The 23,925-nt window shown below is 36.9% G+C and overlaps 1 long non-coding RNA gene across 1 annotated transcript in view; it reads left to right on the top strand.

Moving 5' to 3' along the window:
• Positions 1-710: 710 nt before the first annotated feature.
• Positions 711-23,925, top strand: part of LOC116442108 — a 145,288-nt gene continuing 122,073 nt past the window's right edge. The window contains exons 1-2 of the long non-coding RNA XR_004239399.1: positions 711-892; positions 3,834-3,925. This is a non-coding gene — a long non-coding RNA (uncharacterized LOC116442108). The remainder of the gene's footprint in view (positions 893-3,833; positions 3,926-23,925) is intronic.

Below are 23,925 nucleotides of genomic sequence, written 5' to 3'. Positions count from 1 at the left end.
AAGTTCACCCAGGAAAAAAAAAGATTTTATCAATGCAGCTGGATGTTTATGAGGACCTTATGCTACATACAAATTGAAAGGTATTATCTTATCTTGACTCTGGAAAAGAAAAAATTTGTACATATAACCCAGTCTGAAGGCCTCCAGTACTGTCTGACAGCAAAGCCCTCTGGCATTCAGAGCACAGAGCTCTCCATTGTCTGACATCCTGGAAGCAGCCTGCTGAGGATGGAAACTCAAGCAACCATTAATTTCACAAATATTTGTTTTTATCCTGCAGATGCTTTTCCGTCTTTCACCCTTGAAAGTCCTCTAATTAGTCATGGAATGAACAACTAAGAATCAGAATATAGTCTGGGAGAGTTATTTATATGCCTTGAAATCCCCCCATAATGTTTTACATTGTTCTTTTCCTCCACAAATCAATTGATTTTTGGTGGCAATTTTACCTAATTAAGGTCTAAAAACCTTCTGTATAAGGATCTCAGTATCTCGTCTTAATTGCTTCTCTGCAAAAAATGGTTTAATGATTTCTCAGTACACGTATATTTCTTATTAAGATGCTTCTTTTCTCTCTACAGTGTTGTGCATGCAGCATTAATTGAAAGGTGAGTGGGCATTGTGCATTCACCAGAGATTATGTGGGTGGTCAACTACTTTTTCGTTAAAAGGTTCTATTAGAAAGTAGAAGGGCTAACACTGGAGGAAAGGGTAAACCCTGAAAGATGCACGCAGAACCAAATCATGGTATTTCTTTGCTTGTCACTATTTTTTTTCAGAACTAGCATCACGAGAGTTGGGAAAGCTTACTGTTACCTAAATGCAACTCCTGCATGAATTAGAGGGTTGCTGCAAAGGAAGCAGCACCATCAAGGAGAAACTGCAGAGAATGGTAATTATAGATGTCCTTGACTAATGGCTGGTGGTGAGATAAATGTCTTTTCCTTGTCTCATTCTGTGCATATACCTTTCTTCTGAAAGGGAACAGCTTTGCATGGCAACCAAGGGTTACAATGTGTTTTGCTTTTTGCAGCTGTAGGATCATTTTCATGATGCACATTTTCACTTGGAAATCCTGTGAAAGTACCAGGTTTTTGCTGATGGTTGGGGATGCGGATAGAAGAAAAACCTGCAAAATTGCTAGGACATTGCCAGTGAAGAGGGAGCTTTTAGCATCTAGTTGTTGCTTACTTTTTTCTCATACAGTCTCTGCAGATCCTTTGCAGATCAATATTTGAATTTTATACTAACAGATTTATGAGAATTCATTCTGTATGCTGCTCCAGCCAGCTTACAGAAGATTTGTGTTGCAGTTATAGTAAAGTCTCTACTAACTTTTAAGACCAGATTTTAAAGCAAAATAGGATTTTGAAAAGTTTTCTCTTGGTTTAGGTAGTTCATCCCTTCAGATACATAAAGGCTATCACCACAAAGGGTTTCAAATACTGATGCCTATTGTGATCCTCAGATTCCCAAGGGTACCTGAAAATCTGATCCTTAATTCCTCAAGAATAATATATGAAGCTGCCGCTGGCATTGTTACTTTGTATGTTCATAACCTTTATTAATAATATGGTAGCTCATTGTTTGCCTTCTTTAGGAATAGAGGCTCCTTGTGCATAATTTATTGTATAAATAAAGAATTGTGCTGTGTTTATTTTAGCCAACAGTTGTATGCAGCTGGACCTGTAATATAAGAAAGATATTTAAGCCTTTTTTCTTTCGTTTAGTTGGTTTTTTTTTCTTTAGGTGGAAAAAATATCAAGAAGTAAGTTTTGTCAATCCCTTCCTCTTTTAAAGCAATTAGACATGAAAATGCATGAAGAGGAGCTGAGACCATAGTTAAAGCCTGTCTGATGGGAGGGGGATTGCATCATAATTGCCTAAATGTGTATGTGTGAGCAACTGGGAAATATGAAAGGGTCAGCACTGTTTGAGATGTGATGAAATAGATTAATATGGGAATATATCAAAGCAGTGGATGCAGAGAAGAGCAGAGGGGAAAGGAAAAAGAACTACTAGAGCAGAGACCTTCAAAATACTGAAAAAAACCCTGGAAAACTGTGCATCTATGTTTTATAGTCACTCTGTTGTGTGTCTCCTTAATGGATTGTATTTAATGGACAGATGCGGCTGTTGACCAAGGCCAAAATACTTATGATATTTTTTCTAGTAAATAAAGTTCTTTCCCTTTAGGCTTTTTTTAAATTCCAGTTTTAATGAGGCTTCCCTTCACTGGTGCCAAGAAGTGCCTGATTTGCATGTGTAAATTCAAGACTAATATGAGTGAACTTTGTTAGATTTATTAATCTGTTGTTGCCTGTGAAGAATGTATTGCTTTTTTTTCCTTCTAGGATTATGTGTTATATGCTTAGATGACTTAAATACACAGGATTTTTGTGTCAACTCTGATTATGTGGTTTTGGACTATTTTAAATCAAGTATTAAAATTAATTTTATTTTAGGAGAATTTATAAGCTTCCATGTTTTTCCTTTTTTTTCTTTTTTTCCTTCTGGGCTTAAAAAAAAAAAAAAAGCAATGCAATTGTTTGTGTTCAATGAACACACAGTATTTTGAGACTGTCTCTCAAAATAGCTATTCAAATTGGAATCCTGTAGAATTTTATAATTGCTCTGGACCTCTGAGTCATCTGCAGAAATAGTTTTAATGATCAATCGACCATAAAACTCATAACTTTTATTTGAGGTCCCTCAAGAACAAATTGATTCTGTGTTTCCATATGATTAAGGAAAATATCCTTCTAGTTAGGGATTTGCATTAAAAGGTAAAGAAATAGGGAAACAAGGAGCAATTCTGATTTGGAAGGGTGAAACATCCTACACCAATAGTCCAATAAGATTATTAAAACTGAGTATTTGATTAATTTTCAGTATACCCTTCATACATGTTTTCAGAGCTTCCACCTGAGAAAGTGAGGGGTAAAGCAATTTCTTCCCTTACCTGCAATTCCCTCTTAGCACATGATTAAAGGCTTATACAAAGAGGCAAGAGAAAACTAATTAACTTGGTAACCATACAGTTTTACCCAACACTACTGATGCTGAAGCTGGAATATATGCATGTGTAACTTAGAAACAAATTTCACATTTTAGTATTAGTGGCAGGTGAGTTGCATTGGTAATTCCATCCACTGCAGCCTGTCTAAAATAACTGTATGCAGCTATTCATGCATGTAATTCAGCTACCTGATTCATTAACATTTAAACAGTCTGTTAGGCAATGACCATAAATTAGATGCCTTGCAGATCCTTGGCAAAAGTATGTTTAACAGCCATCGATACACTAAAGCCTTGTCAAGAAAAAATTACCTACATGCTATGCAGTAATAAACATGCATGTTTTGTGTTACTTCAGAGTGTGCCCTTTTAAGGATGGCATCTAATATCACTGGGGCCACAGAGAAATACTGTGATTGTATGGAAGGAGGGCAAACACACTGCACTTAGTTACAGGTAAATGCTAGTGGGACTATCTGTGTCTGGAAAGAGCCAATGATGTAGGGTCTAATCCAGAATACTTTTAAAGCAATAGAAATGTTCCTATGCATGGAAGATAAAGGACTCTACAACTTCCCACTGAAGGGAGTTCCAGTCCCTTGAAACATGTTTTTAGCGCCATTATGTTCCCCTGACACAGACCAGGGGATTGAGGAAGGAGCTGGGAACACCTCATCCTGTTTCATTCCCCAAGGGTTGAAATTCTCATTTCTTATCAGCCAATATAAGCTGTTTAGAATGTTATACTATGGCAGTTGGGGGTAGATGTTACTCCAAAGTCATTCATCTGGGGATCATTCTCCCTTCTGTCACAGCTCCTTCATGATTGTGCCTCTACCATTGTGTCGTACCTCACGCTTGGAACTCACCTTGGACAGGACCATCCCCATCACCTTCATCTTTCCTGGTAAATATGTTCAGTTCTGGCAATGAACCCTAGCACCAGGATGAAGGGTACACAACTGGGCTTGTATATGTTACAAAATCCTGCATATATGAGTTTTGTCCTGTGCCATGAGAGCATGTGAAGGAGCTTAAGGACACAAAAATCTGATGAGATACTGATTAAGGTATGGCAGAGGGAGTCAGACCTGGTACCGATATTGTGTGCTGTAAAAGACCTTCAGACCAGCTACACTCAAAACCATCCTGAAGTGCTTTTTGAACAAGAATTGGCATAATTCAATTTCTTTCCAATGTGGATGATGAGGGAAAGGGACCAGGTCCTTATACAACGGGCTAATTTAAATCTTGATACATGAAAACAATAATATGAAGATTTTCCCATGTATATGCCCAGTGGGCTTTAATCACTTGATGCAGTAACTTGCACAGGCAATACTAGCTTAAAAGTAAAAATGGAGAAGAATAGAAGAAGAACTTTTGTCATTCCTGTGTAATATGTATGACTAGTTTTGGTGGCTTGCAGCCGACAACATAATCCCTGTACTTATATCATCAAGTCCTACTGTGGTTCCAGTTCTAGAAACTGTTTCTATGTGTTGCAGGGACCTAATTATGGTAACTGAAATGATGATTGTTTTGTTACAAATAACTTATTTGACTAGATTTTGGCCTGTTGGTGTATTGTTATCCCACAACAGAAATTTACCCAATTTTTTATCCCCAAAATTACTTGTGAACTACTGGCAGGTCTGGCGTTTGGGTTGTTTCTTTAATACTGGAAGAGGTTCCCACATAGTTTTCCCATGGTTGTGTTGGACAAGCTGAAGCTCACTTTTCCAAATGACTGAATCAACTTTGGCTCTGGAAAGTTGGTTTTAGTCCTGGTCATGCAATGCACTCCCATTTTGTGATGGCCAGCCAGCAGGTCAGTTATGGGCTAAATAAGCCAAGATCCTAGGGGCATTTCAAGTCAACATTTTTTAACTACTCAAAGAACAAGCCTGAAAAAGTGTGTTAGGAACCCACCTGAGTGGCAGATTAATGCTCTGTTCTAACCTCATTAACAGCTCAGTATACTGCTGATCATGAGGACAGACTGTTTCACAGGCCATATGCAAGACCATTTCTTTTTTCCTCAGGAAAGGCAGAACCAATAAAAATAAGAGTTCTTCACAACATTCAGCTGATCAAACCAATTGATTTTACTGATACCCAGAACAATATTTCCTGGCAGATTCTTTGGGAAAGTGAGGCTTTGTGGACTGATTTGAATATATATTGTAACACCCACATTTGGAGTTTACTACTCCCTTTAAAACAGAAACAATAACTAGACTCTGGAGAAGCCCTTATTGTGTTTTTTATAAACTTTTAGATGCCACAGATGTTTTAGCCGTGTTAAAAGTCTTAAGAATATTTCCACAGTGCTTTAATTCTTTACTACTACCATGAATTTTTATAGTTCTACTGTACTAAACTTTTTTGAGATGTTTAGTACAATTAAAAATTAAATAACTTTTTAAATTACTCTGATTATTGACTCTTATTGGACATTTCTATTGTCTTTTACACTAGAACTTTGTTTCATAAACAACTATACTATTTGGGGGGGAAATAAGCAGAAACAGACATGTTTGCAATAACTTTTTGTGAATTCTTTTCCTCTTTGCTTTCCTCTCTGTTGTAATTAGAGTATCGATTAGAGCTGTATGACTAGTCCATTTCTAAGTGAACATAACCTGTTTTGACTGGTTAAATCAGAAATCAGGAAATGTTTTCTGATTTCTTTAGTATTTTGTACTCTTTAGAGAGTAACCTACAGAAAAATAATTTGGTACTTCTGTGGACATAATGAATGCATGGGTGATATCTTCTCAATTTAAACTTCATCTCCTTTCCGACAACTGATGTAGTTCAGTGAATTCTGGATTAATCATTAGTGTTGGTTTTCACTGTTGATGAATACAACCCTTAAAAAGGGTAAACACTGGAATATATCTTTGAGAAGATAATTTTGCCAGATATTGTTAGATTTATTTTATATTAAATTTCAGTACCTTATTTAACATCAGAGACATGATCTCTGATATTTAAAAAACCTGTATTTTAAAAACCACTGCACTGCCATGGAATAGAGACACCCATCTGCAAACATCTTTTATTTTCTAGCTATTTTGTATAGTTTTTCTAATTCTCTGAAGGATAATTGCATTTTTCATGTGTGCAAATAACTACTGATAGTTTTAGAACTGTTCCCATAAACAGTGCTTTCCTACTAATGCTTTCAAATCTCTGAAATTAAACACATTTATTGCAAGAATAATTCTACCTAGGCACAAGCTAGCATATTTCCAGTGAAATAAGTGGAATTTTGCAAAAATGTATCAAGAAAATTGCTTCATAATTTACATTCCATAATGTTAATACAGATTCCTTTGTCATGAAATATTATCCAGTTTCTAAAATTATCACTCTTTCATGATGCAAAGCAAACATATTTTTCAGTTTATATTTAGATGTGGGAAAAGAAAGGCATAGATGGCTTATTTATTACTGAATGTTCTTGTTAACTCCTAACATATTACATTTGTTGTATCTATCATCATTATGTATAGAAATATATCATAATGGCCCCATTCTCCCATAAATAAAATATTCTTTAAGCTATTGAAAAAAAATCATATGAGAATAGAGTACAGATATTTGTTGGATATGAAGCTTGTTCTGTGGGAATGCTTGGCTTTTTGCCTCATCCAGCCTAACTTCCGCGTTCCTTGGAGATTTCCTTTTTAGTTTATTGCATTGACCCAGAAGGCCTACCTCTGTCTTTCCTAGATATTTCTGATTTTCTCATGTTTACCCCTTGAAAAATTACTGTGAGTTCAGTGTAGAGATGGAAGTTGTACTTTGAAGAATGGCAGCATCATCCTCAAAGCACTGCTGCATGTAGAGTTCTCTGAGCTCTCTGTGTTCTCAGGAGCTGTAACTCTTACAGCTGTGAACACATCTGGACCTATAAGTATGACCATGTCAGCTGCTAGTAAGGAGCAGTCCTTCTACACATCTCTCTTCTATCTTTCGTGTTCAAGGGAATCTGGGAGTCAGTCCATTTAACTCTGGGTTATGGGCCAATACAAACAACAAAACAGTGCCTATCAGGATTCTGCTGTGGTAGGAGAACAGCAAGAAATACGAGATCTGTGCAAGCAGTCTGTGCAAGTAAGAGTGTGTGTTAAATGCTAAAATCTGTATATGCAAATATGCAACACCTAAATTAGCAAATCAAGGTGTATTCAGTTCACACACTGAAATTAGGAAAGTTGCTGGCTTTTTTCCTTGCCTCCTCCCCCTTTTTTTAGCTTCAGATCTTTTCCAAATCTACAATAAATGATTTTGCACAATGTCTGAGTCTTAATCTGTTCCATTTAAATTATTTAGCATGCATTTATACAATATTGGAACATTTTATTTCAGGATATAACATTTATCATGGATTTTTTTTTTCAAGAAGAAGCATATAACTCTCAAGATGAAGTTGTTTGTTACACAGTTTTTTCCATATTTAGTTTGTTAAATCAGGCATTAGTGGTTGTCTGTTATAGTAATACGGAGGCCCTGCATTATCGGACACCTTTGGGTTCTGTCAAAGCTCATGGCGTGCAGAGGAATCCTACACAGACTGTAAAAGCAAGGTCAGTGTGCTGGGTGTATTTGGCATTCACTACAGGAGAACCCAAGTAGTGTAGAACAGATGCTCTGAGTGAGAATGACAGCATATGTCTGCAAAGGTAAGGTTTCTTTTTGCCTTTAGGTATTTCTTGAGACATGGAATTTATTGAAATGCATATTGTTTCAAATGACTAATAGGGAGATCAGCTGCTGTGGTGGAAACAAGACAAACACTGAAACAGATCGAAAAGGGGGCAGGTATATCTTTAGGAAAAAAAAAAAGAAAAGCAAGTCATATTTTTTTAACAAAAAAGATGGAAACCAGTAATAGAACCTGACTGCTGTATCTGTGTAGCTCAAGGGAACCGAGGGACAGATGGGACTGAACTTGTCCCATACTGGTGAGCAAATCAAATCCTCGTGCATTTTCATCAACTGTCAGAAACAGACATATTTATTTGGGGCCAGGCAGGAAATTAGGCTATTAAGTTACAGCTTTTTCACAGAGCTCTTGTCATTCTCTTCTCCTACTCTACAGATGTTCTATCAAAGCAAGTCATTGTAACCATTTATCTCTCCAAACTTAAAATACCTTTTCCAGAGCTAATTTTTTCGCTCAGTACTTGAGGTCTTTGTACTCTGTGTCTTGCTTCCCTGATCTTGTATGGATCTAAGATTAATTTGCACTAGCAAGGAGTTCAACAACAAAATCAATTTCAATTGGGTCAGGTGAGGTCAATCCCAGCTCAGCAGTGTGAGGAAAAAAAAGGATTATTTTCATTCTGGGAACACTACTACTTTAGTATGGAGGGAAAAAAATTGTCTATTAAAGACCTTTACAATAATTTTCATAACATTGGAAACGATTAATTTTTTGTTTACTTTCTGCAACTTTAGTATAGTCATCTATATGCAAATAATTTGTGTTACAGAATGCTTTTGTATTCCTTAAGGGGAATGGAATAGAATTTGTTAGCTGACTAGTAGCATTTCACAAAAAACATGGCACTGTCAAACTGATACAGAAATACCTTTGATAGATCTTTTTATATCCTTGGCACATAGACAGTGTAAATTAAACATCAACATTCCCTCTGTCAGGTATTCCATGCACCATATCACAAACAGGCAGTTTTAATGGAAATTTAATTTACAGCTTAAAGAAAATATTTTAGAAAAAAAGAAGTTTAAATGTTTAAAATTTAATTCACAAGGAAACCCCAACCTCTTTACAGAATCTGTTCTTTAGTGTCTATTTTACCTAATAGCTTTGAAAGAAACCAAAAAAAAAGGAAGCAGCATCAGCTCAAATGCTTAATAAAGCATTAGTATTTAATATGCACTGGATCTTAATTATTTGTTCCATCAGAATACGAGCTAAGAAAATGCGCATGTGTATGCCAGTTCATTCATACAGCATCAGATTTCCAGGTGAATTAGAGCCGCATGGTTCCTTTAGGACAGCTGTGCAAACTGGTGCTAACTAAAGACCTGGTCTACACAGGCTAAGAGGAAGGTAAAGTTGCTTAACTGAAATTGCTGGGCCATGTCCTTGTTTCTGCTATGTGCATCTTAAATTTTTGTATAATCTGCATTGAAGAGTAACAAATATGATCTTAGTATTTTTAAGTTAAAATCTGTATTCTGATGTCTGTGAAATAACATTGGATTTAAAGGTTCTATATACTTATGTCCAATAGAAAAAAAGGGGGTGAAGTGTGTTACAAAGATTACCTTATGGAAGTGCAATTGTCTTAAAAAATAAAAGGAAGGTATTGGAATAATTTCAATTGTGCTGTAGCAGTCCTGACTTCAGGTGTCGACCTTAATCAGTTTCATTATATGCAAAAAGATTCAGATTTTCTGGGTCAAATTTTCCCCCAGTGTATTTTCCCTGAATTCTGTGGAGTAACACCAACAATGGATGTGGCCTACTGATCTCAAATTTCTTCCATTTCCTTTTTGTGTGATCAAAACATGTAAAATGCAATAATGCTACTAATAATTCCTTAGAGAAAAGGATACTAGACATATGTTTCTTTATTCTAAGAGTTTGAGCTAAATCCTCTGTCTATATATACATAATTTTGTTCTTTTTACAAGCTTAGATGATTAACTATGTGAATATCAGTGGTAAAAAACCAAAAAAACCAAAACAAACCCTAACATGAAAAGTCTATAGCCAAAGTTTATTTTATTAAAAAAAAAAAAAAAAAAAAAAAAAAAAAAATCCTTACTTCCCTTAGTCATGGAAAGAGTTTTTAACAGCTGTTAAATTAGCTGTTGATTGACCTTGTAATGGTAATAGACAAGGTTTAGTACAACCAAATTTGCCTTCATTTTCATGGATTCAGTGTTTAAATAGATACTTCCCTTTCAAAATATCACTGATTTTTACTCAAATTATTGTACTTCAGAGAGCATTGAAAAAGAATCCCTAAATGTTGTGGTATTTGATAGCAACACATTTTAGGCTTTACACTTCCATAAGACTTAAATTTTCAAAGGGCTGAGTGAAAACTCTCTGCTTATTTTCTCATCACTCTGAACTAAGGGTAGTTCAGGATTAATATCTCAATATTACAGATGAAAAAATGGACACAAAGAGTGTAAAAGCTGGATCTGTACACGTAATTGCCAAATTGCCCTTTCAGGCTAAAATTGTTATTCCAATGGTTCATAATGCAAGATATTCCTAAGTTTCCACTGTAAAATTATATAGGTCTTTAAAGTAAAATCTTGCACCTACCTGCATTAGTGTGAACACTATGTAAGCATATAAAATTGAGGCAAATGTATATCACTACTTCCAGAGAACACTTCAGTTTATAGCTAGCTGTTGCCTAAGGGCTTCCTAAGAAAGCTTTAAATAGCCTTATAATATACTCTTATGAAGGTACTTTTTAAAAAATTATGTATTTTTATATAATTTACATTTTATATTATCTTCAAAATTTATAAAGTAAAATAATATAAAATTTATATAATTTATACAAAATGTAATTTTAGTTTTTGGCTGCACTGGATTTGCACACTAGCATCTGAATTACATATAGTTTAAGTGCTATCTTGAATTGTGCCATTTTTCCTTTGGTGATTAATACAAAGTCCATTTGAAGTTTGCTTTGGCTTAGATGCGGGAGATATCATTGCATCTCCCATTATAGTTAACAAAAAGGATCCTCAGATTTTATTAGCTGTTAGAGCACATCAACAAAGAAGTAGTTCACACAACAACCTTCTCAGGTAGGACACTGATAGCGGAAGTACTACAGGCTTTTTTATAAGAAAATAAAGACTTTTTAGGGGACTGCTTCGAGCTGAAAGCCAATGTTTAGTCTAGGTTCTGAAAATAATCGGACTGGAGTCTGATGAGCACGAAGACAGGAATGTAAAATGAAATTTCTGAATAAGTCAGGAGGCTGTTAAGATAATCACAATTTGAGTGATGGGTGCACTTACATACCTGTTTTTCACAGCAGAGACCTGTGTTAGAGACCGAAACTCAGTGAGATCTCTGGGTCGTGGCTTTACATTGGTGGAATACAACTGGGTTAAATGAAGCTATTCCTTATGTGCAGTAGCAATCACAGATTAGGCTTCGTATTTTCCAGCAAGTCATGAAACTGTGGACTTGATTATTTGTGAGCAAAGTAGTACTTGGATGAACAAGCATGCTTACTAACAGCTGGGCTAAAATAGCTTAACACAGGTGAGATAAATTCCATTCTGCTCGCTTAATTCTTGCTGTTTCAATTAATGTGTTATTTTTCTCACTCTGTCTCAACCCATTCTATTATTTCTCCTATTTGTATCACACTGCATCACTGAGCAGGCTACACAGCTATCAGTTTCTCTACTTGAAATGAGAACATTGCAAAAGATGATGGAGATGACTTCTTAATATTAAGCTGATAAAGCATATAAAGCTCTTTTGCACTAAATGGCCTGGAGAGTTCCTAATAACATCTGTAAATTTTTCAAGATATCAGGTCTACTAAAAATGTTGAATAAACTGTAGGTTACGTGCGGGTTCGGTCGGGACGGAGACGGATGGAGAGATCTCTATAAGCAGGTCTTGGGACACAGTCGGTTTATTTTAAAGGCGTGGGTATAGGGGCACTGCTCAGAGCTGCCTGACTCAGCTCTGAGCAGGCCCAAGAGAGTAAGCAGGTGAGAGAGAGAGAGAGGGTGTAAGAGCAAGAGTGGAAGTAAGAGTAGAAGTGGAAGAGAGGAATAGAGAATGAATAGAAGAGAGAATGGAAGTGAGAATGAATAGAAGTGAAGTGAGAATGTCTGAAGTCCTGGTTACAATACAATAAATCATCTTCTGTACTGAATATTCTAATTGTCACTAACCAATCTAATACAAGATACAAATCCTATAGCATTTACATACAGCCTATAAGAGTTCTTATATTACCATAGAGTGTTACATCTTAACTTCTAAAAACTACTCTTTGGACCCCTTCTGCTGAGCTAGTAGGGTCTGCTCTGACCCTTGGACCTGCCTGCAAGCAGAGGGTATTGTTCCATCAAGAGGGGATTATCTTCAGTGGCCATACCATTGTTTTCTAGTTGTTCAGTAACTAAGACCTGGTATTTCAAAAGTGGCTTTCATTTCGATGTTGCCTGTAGTTTTCATATTCCCAAAATCTTTTGTCAGGCAATCATATTTCCAAGGTTTTCCTGTTTCATCCTCCCCAACATCAACAAGTCTCTATTAACTGTACACAATGTTCATGAATTAATGTTTCCACATAGTGAAGAAGTTTATGTTTCCATTGGAATACACTGGGAAAGTGACAACTATTTCTTTGGAATTAAATTGCTTAACCTAATCCACCAATTACCATTTGCAGAAGAAAGAATACATTTGTATTTTATTAAAAGATTTCTGCTCCCCGGCAGACATTTGTATTGCCAGAGTATTACTTTATCTTCAGAGTACAGGCTTATAAACTGGAGACAAAATCTCACAGAAGGATAACATGAAGACATGTTCAGGGGAATGATATGGTAAAATGGAACACATCTTGGGGGAAATGCCCTTTAGGGACAATTTTACTAAAATTTGACCCCAGGCACAGCAATAATGTAGACAGATTAATCTGCATGCAAGTAATCAAATCCATCTACAATAGTGTGAATTTAAGAAGAATTAAATGTCTGTAGATGTTTCTGCTGATGGGAATGATATCTATTCAGTTAGATTTGAAATCATAGCTTGTTTTTTAAGGATTAATGTTTTATGGTTGTTTAACAGGTACCATTTGTAGTATTTCTTTCTCTACCTTCTCTTTATGTTTAATTTTGATTTTCAATTTAATTGAAAAATTATTGCACTTTTTATTGACACTGTATTTTTCACCCACTCAAGCTACTTTTGCTTTAGTTTAACATCACTGAATTCTAAGGTCATAGAGCAAAACAATTCATGTCATAGATTTCTTGTTGCTATTACTCTAGCAATACTTTCACCTCACTTAACTTCAGTAGTCGTTAGAAATCTTATAAAGACACCAAAGTTAGAATTCCATTAGCTATTCTATTTTTTTTAATAGTATATTCTATTCTATTATTCTATTCTTGAATCCATAGAAAAAGATTGATGCATTCTACGAAATGTTAAACTCATTGATCTGAGTGGTTGGAATGAAATTTATGTATTTATACAAAGAGAATGAAAATGGAGAAAAAGGGGACATACTCTGGTTATGAATGATACAAAGTAAGAACTTGGGTGAAAAGTGGATACAGAGCTTATATGGACAAAAAATTACAAACGGTAATTTCAAAAAGGTAAAATATACAGTTTTTCGATTAAATATGTTAATATTTTAAGTTAAGGTGCTTTAAAACTTTTTTTTCTGGAGAAACAATGTAAGAAGCTGCCGTAATTTAATGTTTGGGTTACTACCACTTTGGAATGTCAGAATTAGAGGTATCATTTCATACATAGTTGGTAATGAACACTTTTGAACACCCGGGACAATGAAATCATTACAAAATTGCTAAGATGAATGCAAAAATAATTATTGCTGGAAATTAGAGTGACGAATATCAATGAACTTTTAATGTACTTTTTAATCTTATATCTTATTATGTATGAAGAAACTAGTGATGAGATCGGTAATAATCTCACATAAATATTATGAAATATGGGCACAAAATACTAATATTAGTTTAGTTTTAGATGTAGAAATCATTTGGATGTAATCAAATTATTGATAAATCTTTTTTTCTGTCCATGTGTTTGAAATAGCCAGCTTTGAAAACAAATTTGTACAGAGGGATGTTTCTCTCCCTTCAAATATTGTGTTTTCTGAAGTTGAACTCAGACAGATGATTTCTGTTGATGTGAATGTCAATTCTTATCAATGATATTTAGTAGCATTTCCTTTGCTAAACTCTGACTCCAACCTCCCAATTGTGAATTCACCTCCTATTCGTCTGTTTCATGACACACCAATGGGCTTTGAATGACCTTCTTGGGATTCTTATCCTTACAAAGCACTTGGCAGACATCTCCTATGCTAATTTTCATCAAGTTCCATTTCTTTTCTTATCAGCTTCCATAAGTGTTCTTCTCAGCTGATCCATGAAATCTCAGTGCACCCAATGACACTTGATATATTATAGAGTATTAGAGTCAACCCCAGAGATCAAATCATTGTGATAGGCTAAACAAAGCATTTCAAAAATAACAATTGTTTAGCTGGAACCTTACTGGTAAGATCCAGTCAAAGAGACTGAAGATTTTCAATTGAGAGTACTGGTTTTAGTTTAACTAATTTAAATTTGTTATTTTTTTGTTCAAGTTAATGATGTCAAGATTATTATTGTGCATTGCTATCTTATTTTTACATTAAAGATATTAGATCTTTTCATCTTTGCATGTTGCTAATGAAAAATAGTTTTCTTGTAGGTATAAAATTAATGCAAAAGGACAAAGTAAAATGTATTTTGTCTTATGCTGGATTGTTTCCTAGAATAATTTTTTTTATTTATGAAACATATAGAGATAGAACATATTAACTTGTCACATCTTTTTACCCTTCTAAGACTACTCAAATCAGCAGTTTAAAACATAATTATTATCATTTAGATTTTATAGCCTTTGTTTCTCATTCACAGTTTTTTCTGGTTTGGCAAATAAAGAAAAACAAGCTTCTTCATTTCAGTATGCTTTGGATATTTGTGATTTTTGCTTTCTTTTTCTAATTCTTTCAGAAAAAAAATTCTTTTAATAATTTTATTCTGGGGTCAGAATTGGCCTTTTATTGACTCTTGAACCTTAAATGGTGAATTATATTCAGAAAAAAAAAAAAAACAAAAACAACCCCAAATCTGGTTCTGGGCCCAGCTTGCTCCAGGTGGTACCCTAAACAAGCTTAATGTCTGGCTTAAGACAAGTCTGATATTCAGACTGTTTTGTTGACTTTCCCAGCTAGCTTGTCCACTCCTGCCAAAAATGTCTCCTCGCTGTTGCAGGACACCATGTGGATGTACTCAGTTTTCCCTTTTCCTCATTTTAATGAAAAGCTTCAGGGTCAGGGCCAGTTCCTACCAAGGATACAGCTAATTGTGAAGTATATAAAAGCAAATAAGAACTTATACAAACAACCATGTCCTTCCTAACTCTATTTCACATAAAGAAGATACAAGTCCAATGCTCTTGAGTGTTTGAAAAATGCCTAGTGCAAATCTTCCTAGAATTTCAAAGGACTGTTGTGTGATTGAGCTCTGAAAACCAGAGTAAAGCCTGATTACTGGAAAGGGAGGACAGAATCTTGTTTCCACCAGAAATTAATCCAGTGCAGCTCTCTACCCCTTCAGGAACAGGGGACTTTCATTGCAAAGTCATATGACTTCTTCTTTCCACCTTAGTTTTGCTTAATGAGGGGGCATTGGAATGAAAGGAAAAGGCAAACTATGCTGGGCCATCCTAGGCAGAGTCAGTGTTTCTGCAGCCTTAATTAACCATTAAATCATGACTCTGAGATATTTACATTACTCGATCTTCAGCTATCTGTCCCTATATGTTACAGGGGAGTAGTGATAAACAGAAGTCAGTACTGTCAGACCCAAATATTACACATAACATATTTAGCAGCCAATTTAAACTTCAGTCTTCTGGGCATATATAGTTCCCTCTGAACACAAAGAGTTATACCTAGCCTTAATATGGTTACATTTATACTGTGTTTCATTAAATAGTTCACTCTGCTTTTCCTACTAAAGGTCCTGAACTGGGACAGGCCTTTACTGCAGTCACATGAATAACTACAAACAATAAAGAAGAACATGGACTGTTAATTTACCAAGGAGGAGAAGAAAAGACTGTTAATGTGACAGCCTTAAGTGGATCCTGGAGTGCCCAGCTAAATGTGCCTCCTAAATTTCCACCTTTGTTTGCTGTCCAAGGACTTTTACCTTTATGCTTTAGGCTAAGACCTTGGTTCTGGAGCTGTGGGGATATTTCCTTGTCAAGATATGTGTTCAGAATTTATTAACAGTAAACCAGTATTGTTTCTTCCTCTTAAACATTCAACCTCTGATGCAGCCAAGTTCAGCTGTGTATATGAATTCACCATTTTCATAAACAGGAAACATTTCTGTTAAAAAGTTAATCTGCAAGGAAAAGACTGGAGCTTGTTCACTGTTATAGAGTTCAACTGAAGGCCAATAATCCAATATATGTGTGTTGGGGAAGTGAGAAGGGAGGATAAGGAGGTAGAAACCTATCTTTCCCTAGGAAAGAAATAAAAATAGCAGCAAATGTTATCATTTTCAGATTGTTACTAGCAACAGGGAGACGTGATCCAAATAACAAGTGAATGACTGCATACACTGGTGCAAGATAAAGACCACAGATAGGAATTTGATTAAGTATTATTATCAGTCAGCACACAGAGAATGGCAGCCAGCCAACAGAGCATACACTTTTCTGTCCCTCTCTGCCTCTGGCAGACTGCTTATGCAGGTTGTCATAAAGGTAACCTGGAGATAGGACTGCATGGCAGATAGCAGTCATCATTTTCTGCATTCAGGGTCTCCTTAAACATTATTCTCATTGCAGACACAAAATTTGTGTCTGGCAGCTTGAACTCTTCTGCTTTTTTGTTGGTTTATATTTTTAGATTTTGGATTATTACTATTCTTCCACATAAGTGTTGAGATTTATAGTTTGTGTAAACATATTAATATCTACCCTGTGACCTTTCTGCCACTAAAAAGAAAAATATTGATGTTGGAGTGAGAAAACACAAATAGTGCTTCTCCACTATCCTTTGTTTTTTATTATTTTACTTTTTATCTAAATTTGTATTGGGAACAGAATTTTGAATTATTAATAGAATTTTAAATTATTCTTCATTCTTTCTCTGATGCAGGTGAAATGGGAAAGGGTAAAACACGTTGATGAATACACAAATCTGTGTTTCCTCCACTTTCCAATGCATATAATTGTATATACTCTAAAGGAGAAACAGAGATAGGAAGGACAGAGGCAAACTACATTCATCCTGGAGAAAGTGGATAGAGTACTATAGGCTTTGTTTTGGGATTATTAGTGCTACTTAACTCTTGTACTTTGGTTAGATCCTGCCACCATAATATTTACTGGATATGTACAACAATGTCTGTAATCAAAGCATAAATTCCTATGAATCTGATGTATGAAAACTGGAAAGAGTGAGAACAAACTGAAACTGCGAGAACAAGCATCGTGCAGACATTTGCTCAGAATATGGCCAGCTCCAGGAATTTAGGTCCACTCTCCATCTTGTTACAAAGCATCCTATGAACTACTACTGGACAGTGATGCAAATGAATGTTCTAAACTGACAAAATAACATCACCCAACTAACAATGATGATTCCCCTTTGAGAGAGATTCTTCCACTTACCTACTTAATGGAAATCAAATGCAATGTAGGGAGCTGTAAGAGGAATCTATTAAATTCTATTACATTACACAACTGAAATGTGTCTGATGTTTTTCCCCAAACTTCTGGTTGTACAGACACATGTATTGTGTGACCATCAATTCTTGCTTGAGTAATTCAAATTAAAAGGGTTTTCTTAATTTAGCCATGTATTCTTGAAAACAAAAATGGGAGAGCCAGTTTCAATCCATTTCTGAGCCTAGTTCTGGGTCATTGAATTGCACTTTTTTCATAGAAGATGGAAATGTGAAAAACAAGAAGACAAATTATTCGATTGTTTTAGCTGGATGCAGGTTAATTGGAGAGAGGCTTAGTTTTGACTGTGTTTGGCCTGTTCATTTCACAGAATCACAGGATGGGTCATGTTGGAAGGGACAAGAGTGGGTCATCTGGTCCAACCTCCCTGCTCAAGTTGTCCTAGACCACATTGCACACGATTGTGTCCAGACAGTTCTCCACAGCCTCTCTGGGCAATCTGTTCCAGTGCTTGGTCACCTGCACAGTAAAGAAGTTCTTCCTCATGTTCAGAGGGAAATTCCTGTACATCAATTTCTGCCCCTTGCCACAAAACAGAGCCTGGCTCCATCCTCTTGCCATCCTCCTTCAGATACTTATAGACATTGATGACATCCCATTTCTGTTGTCTCTTCTTGAGGCTGAAAGACCCAGCTCCCTCAGCCTTTTCTCATAAGGGAGATGCTCCAGTCCCTTAATTTTGTTTGTTGTCTTCCACTGGACCTACTCCAGGTGCTCCACGTCTCTCTTGCCCTGAGGAGCCCAGAACTGGACACAGCACTCCAGATGAGGCCGCACCAGGGCTGAGTAGAAGAGCAGGATCACTCCCTGCAATCTGCTGGCAAAGCTCTTCCCAATGCACCCCAGGACACCTTTAGCCTTCTTGGCCTCAAGAACACACTGCTGGCTCATGGACAGCTTGTTGGCCACCAGGACCCCCAGGTCCTTCTCTGAAGATCTGCTTCCCAACAGGTCAGCCCCAGCCTGTACAGGTCCGTGGGGTTATTCCTCCCCAGGTGCAGGACCCTTCATCAAGGTTCTTCTCTGCCCATCTCTCCAACCTTTCAAGGTCCCAGACACTCCTCACAGTTATTTGCCAATTAATACCTTACGTAGAAATTCTCTGTTTCAGGCACTAGGGGAAGCTTCTGAATAAGAAGATGCTGCTTATTTTCAGAAAAAATCCCATGTTGACTACACAGTCTGTGCTATTGCTATATTTTATGCAATTCTGATATATTCACAGATATCAATTTGGATTTCATCACTGAAAAAGCACAATGGAGGGCAACTCAGAAATCAGTGAGTCAGCAAATGAATGTAGCTTAATAGTTTTTGTTTTCCCTTTGTTTCGGCCTAATGGGCACAAGTTTTGTTTAAGGGGATTTATCACTTCTGTCACAACATTTGTGATAGCTGTAATATTCTTGGAGAAAATTTCATGTAGCTGTTGAAAGTGGTTCTGTTCCCTGAGACCTAACCACCAGCTTCTGGCACACAAGTTCTGCAAATAACACTCTTTGTAGTGTCTCAGAATGTTGCTCAGATGCTTTAAAAATTCTTTTAAAAAAGAGTCTGCAGCAGTTGTTTTAATTAGTAGGATTTGTAACTCCAAAAATTGTCCAGCGTGTGTAAATTTTACTTCTTCATCTTGCTATATGTGCATGTCATTCTGTTCTGGGTAATTAATCAGAGTTAAGTTGCTTCAGAGGATGGGAGGCAAGTTTCTTGGGACCTTGATGCATAATGTCTATGCATCATTACAGGGTTTTTTTTTCCTTAAAATGTCATAAACCTTGACCCCATGGCAAGGTAGAAAAAGAACAAAAAAAGAAAAAAAAATTAGCTGTCATGTCTTTGCTAAATATCAAGCTTGGTAAATGTATTGCACATTTCTAGAATCCTGCTCTTAGAATTGTAATTTATCAGCATTTCCTGCATTGTTCCAGAGATTTGTATTATACTGCTTTGAGTAACTTAATCATCCTTATATTTCACCCCCAATGGCTAAGTTCCAGTATTGAAAGGAAAAATCTGAAAAACTATCTCCCCCTCTTTCTTTTTTTGAGTCTTTCTGTGTATAAATAGATAGTATTTTTTAATATGGAGAAAGTTATTAAGTCATGATTATTTTGATCAAGGAAAGGAATAAAACTGATGGAACCCTGAAGATCAACAGGAAGAAAAGCCAGAAGCTTACTGAAACAGCAAGATGATTTGTGGTGGGTTCTGACAGTAGACCACAAAGGAGCTTTATAATACTTTCACTGCAAATTGACCTAATTCTCTGTCATAATCTACTTAGGCTGACGAGGTTTCCACCTATCTTCAGGCATAAAATGAAGTCATTCCTTTCTAGCTGATAATCAGCATGTGTATTACTCATTCCTGTTGCTTAAAGACAGTATTTTCAGAAACAGTCCTGCAGTATACTAAAGTCATCAGTGATTCTGGAATAGCAAGAGAATAACTTCAGTCTTTGCTATGGGAGCTGTTTAACAAATCTAAAAATGTTAATCATGTTCAGGGCATTGTCACTTCCAGTGAACAGCGATTACTTTCAGTGACGTGCCCAGAAGCAATCTATTTAGTTTTCTTTTCATATAAAATTGGGAAATAATGAAGGTTTTATTAAATGAAACTTAATTCACCACAATAGGGACTTCAGATGTACCTGTTCCCACTACCAAGGGATGAAGTATAATTTAATAACAGTCTCTTTAGATTAGTTCTGTCTATTTGAATGTCACATTATTAACTGACTCCATGTCATAGTGTGTAGATTCCAGAGACTGCTGTTTCAGGCTTTTTCGTTTTTTTAAAAAGAATCCTACATTGATGGTTTGTAAACTACATTATTACAGTAACAAACCCATAGGATAAGAACAGCTAAAACGGTGATCCAAGCTTTTTGGCTGTCGTCCAAAGCACTAAGACTTAGTAGATTGCTAAAGCTGTCTAGCAATGCTCTGTTTTTCCTGCCATGATGACAGCTGCTGAGAGATTTTCTGTTATTATCTTACTATTTTTTTAAACAATAAAGTGTAATGATTTACTAGACTATAATGTGGTAGTAATGTGTGAATCACTGTGGCTCCATTTGTATACTCAGCAACATCTGCTTTACAGGTGTGAATATATGGACTTTGCTAATTAATACCTGGTGGTACAGTTTCTGAGTCAGGATATAAAGATGGAAATAGAGAAAAGTCCTTATCTATACGATGTTATTTCAGGTCCCTGAGAAATAAAAAGCAGGCAATGCATACTTGAATTATTTTTTATTGTTGTTTTCACTGGCTACTTCTTCGGTTTGTTTTATTTTATCATCTCCATAATATATCCCAGTACCTAGCCAGGAGATATTTTGCTGAGGAGGGTTGTAAAGAAGTAACTTTTAGTCATACATGACAGCAAAACTTTTTGGTTTTAAATAAAAATTTCAGTTTACAATCTCAAGGACATACTTAAGTACCCTACTAATGAATTACCAGCTGAGTTCCTCTCTGTGTCCACATTCATGTTCTCATTCTGGGCAGTGTGCAGGACTTGGTGAGCCCCTCTAACCTCGCAGGCTAAGACTGAGGACGAGAATCATTACCAGATCCAGCTCCTGAGTTGGAGCTGCAATCCAGACTTGCCATATATTTTTCATAGTCTGGCCCCCAGTGATCAGATGAGCCTCCCTTTCCTCATTTTGATACTCTAACTCCTTTGGTAAACAATGTTTAAGAAGCTTTAAAAACAGGACTCTGGAGTTATAGAGAGGGATGAGGGAACTAAACATAGAAAATGGACAGAGAAAGAAACACTGTCTTAAATCCTTTCCTTGTGATTAAACTCCTTCATTCTCTTGAAGAAAATATATTAAAATTTCCCTTCCTTCCTTCCTTCCTCCCTTCCTTCCTTCCTTCCTCCCTTCCTTCCTTCCTCCCTTCCTTCCTTCCTCCCTTCCTTCCTTCCTCCCTTCCTTCCTTCCTTCCTTCCTTCCTTCCTTCCTTCCTTCCTTCCTTCCTTCCTTCCTTCCTTCCTTCCTTCCTTCCTTCCTTCCTTCCTTCCTTCCTTCCTTCCTTCCTTCCTTCCTTCCTTCCTTCCTTCCTTCCTTCCTTCCTTCCTTCCTTCCTTCCTTCCTTCCTTCCTTCCTTCCTTCCTTCCTTCCTTCCTTCCTTCCTTCCTTCCTTCCTTCCTTCCTTCCTTCCTTCCTTCCTTCCTTCCTTCCTTCCTTCCTTCCTTCCTTCCTTCCTTCCTTCCTTCCTTCCTTCCTTCCTTCCTTCCTTCCTTCCTTCCTTCCTTCCTTCCTTCCTTCCTTCCTTCCTTCCTTCCTTCCTTCCTTCCTTCCTTCCTTCCTTCCTTCCTTCCTTCCTTCCTTCCTTCCTTCCTTCCTTCCTTCCTTCCTTCCTTCCTTCCTTCCTTCCTTCCTTCCTTCCTTCCTTCCTTCCTTCCTTCCTTCCTTCCTTCCTTCCTTCCTTCCTTCCTTCCTTCCTTCCTTCCTTCCTTCCTTCCTTCCTTCCTTCCTTCCTTCCTTCCTTCCTTCCTTCCTTCCTTCCTTCCTTCCTTCCTTCCTTCCTTCCTTCCTTCCTTCCTTCCTTCCTTTCCTTCCTTCCTTCCTTTCCTTCCTTCCTTCCTCCCTTCCTTCCTTCCTCCCTTCCTTCCTTCCTTTCCTTCCTTCCTTTCCTTCCTTTCCTTCCTTCCTTCCTTCCTTCCTTTCCTTCCTTCCTTCCTTCCTTCCTTTCCTTCCTTCCATCCATCCTTTCATTCCTTACTTCCTTCCTTCCTTCCTTACATCAAATCCTTCCTTTCCTTCCTTTCCTTCCTTCCTTTCCTTCCTTTCCTTCCTTCCTTTCCTTCCTTCCTTTCCTTCCTTCCTTCCTTCCTTTCCTTCCTTCCTTTCCTTCCTTCCTTCCTTCCTCCTTTTTTTTCCCCTGTACCTGTAGAACTTAATGGAGTAGCAGATTTTTATGGCATACCTTTGCAGAATGATTTAGAAAAGCCATACAGCTCCACTAAAAAAAAAATCTATGCCTTCTAAGTGGACTCCATTTAATTATATAGGTTTAGTCTATATTCAATTCTGTGAAGCAATATCCTTCAGTTCACTATTTCTGATGCTATGAACAGCGACCTTACACCATAGACAGTATTTCTGGGATTTATAGATGTAAAGGTCTAAACTGGGAAAGCCATTGTCCAGAGAATCCCATATTTTACAGCTTCCAGAAGATTAGCCTGTCTGCATCACAGTGGATAAGGAAATTCAGTTGAAAAAGTCAAATTGATTTCTTCACACTGAGAATATGGATCATAGACTCACAAGACAATTAGTTTAGAAGGGGTCCCATGTGATCATAGAATCATAGAATGGTTTGGGCTGGAAGGGGCCTTTAAAGGTCATCTAGTCCAGCCCCCCTGAAATGTGCAGGGACAGTTTAAGTACCTCAGGTTTCCCAGAGCCCCAATCCAATCAGACCTTTAATGTCTCCAGGGATGGGGCATCTACCACCTCTGGAAAATGTGTTCCAGTATTTTACCACCCTCATTGTAAAAAACCTATTCCTAATATGTAATCTAAATTTACCTTCCTTCAGTTGAAACTTTTATCTCTTTTCCTGTTGCAACAGGCCCCACAAAATTCTCTGGCCCCATTTTTCTCACAGACCCCCTTTGGGTACTAGAAAGCTGCAGTTAGGTCCCCCTTACACTTTCTCTTCTCCAGGCTGAACAATCCCAGTTCTCTTAGCCTTTCCTCATCGGAGGAGAAATCTCTGTGGCCTCCTCTGGACCCCTCCAAGAGGTTGATGTCCTTTCTGTCCCGGGGGGGACTGCAGAGCCTGACACAGTACTCTAGGTAGGGTCTCATGATAGCAGAGGTTCATAATCACCTTGTTTGGCTTTCTGGGATGTCCAACCCCTTCTCGAAGGAGGACTAACTTAAGGTCAGGCTCCCTGTGGCACCGTCCAGGTGAGTTTTGACTCTCTCTAAGGATAGAGAGGTAAAGCAACATTGACAACCTGTTCAAGTGTTTATCAGCTGTGAATTTTTTTTCCCTAGGCTCTGCACCATAGTAAAGGTAAAAGAAACATTTATTCTGGAAAAAAGCAACATAATTTATTATAAAAAATCAGTATTTGAGAATAGTAGATGAAACATATTTCTAGAATCTGGAGTCAAATAATTCTAAGTGTCATTTTACAAAGACGAGCTAGTAAAAAAAATTACCAAAAATAATCACTGTAAGAAACACCTGATCTGAGTCCAGATTAGTAATAATTTCAGTTGTGTGAGATCTTCACACCAAACAATTAAGTTTAATAGCTGCCCTTTTCATGTGGAGCTATGATAAGTAGATTGAGAAGGGTCCAAATAGTGC

The sequence above is a fragment of the Corvus moneduloides genome, chromosome 3 (genome assembly GCF_009650955.1).
Source record: "Corvus moneduloides isolate bCorMon1 chromosome 3, bCorMon1.pri, whole genome shotgun sequence".
NCBI lineage: Eukaryota > Metazoa > Chordata > Aves > Passeriformes > Corvidae > Corvus > Corvus moneduloides.
The sequence above is the reverse complement of the archived record's forward strand: the minus strand, read 5'-3'. Positions and strand labels throughout refer to the sequence as shown.